A 662-nucleotide genomic window follows, 5' to 3' on the forward strand; every position below is an offset into this window, starting at 1 on the left:
GAGAGAGAGAGAGAGAGAGAGAGAGAGAGAGAGAGAGAGAGCAAAGTATGTTGTTGATGTATGCCAAGAAAAGCAACGTTTATGATTGTATGATACGCACATGATAATTTGAAACAATCGAGTCTGATCGCATACATAATTATTATTATTAACCCCTCCCTTAAAATTGCTGGCTTTGTGCCAAAAGTTGAAACTATTATTATTATTGTTGTTGTTGTTGTTAACCCTTAGTAGTTAAGTATAAAAATCATTATCATTATTGTAGTTGTTGTTTAGGTCGTCCTCTGTCGATTTGTGCCGTTTGCACTGCCATCCGTCTCGGGTCCTCAGTTCTGGTTAACTCGCCAGCGGTTTCCATGGCTACACCTTTATTCAATGCATCCGGCTATATGTTAGTGTGTGACACCCTTTCTTTCGATACCCATGTGTTGCCTTCCGTGTTGACGAGCTGATTGGCTGCAAGATCGCTATGTATTTGGCAGTGAGCAGTCGGCCAGCCTCGTTGTTCTTTCAGCTTCTTTCTCAACTAACTCTAGTAACATCTCTTTTACTCTTTTACTCTTTTACTTGTTTCAGTCATTTGACTGCGGCCATGCTGGAGCACCGCCTTTAGTCGAGCAAATCGACCCCAGGACTTATTCTTTGTAAGCCTAGTACTTATT

Source organism: Octopus bimaculoides, chromosome 15, assembly GCF_001194135.2.
Source record: "Octopus bimaculoides isolate UCB-OBI-ISO-001 chromosome 15, ASM119413v2, whole genome shotgun sequence".
In the NCBI taxonomy this organism is placed as follows: domain Eukaryota; kingdom Metazoa; phylum Mollusca; class Cephalopoda; order Octopoda; family Octopodidae; genus Octopus; species Octopus bimaculoides.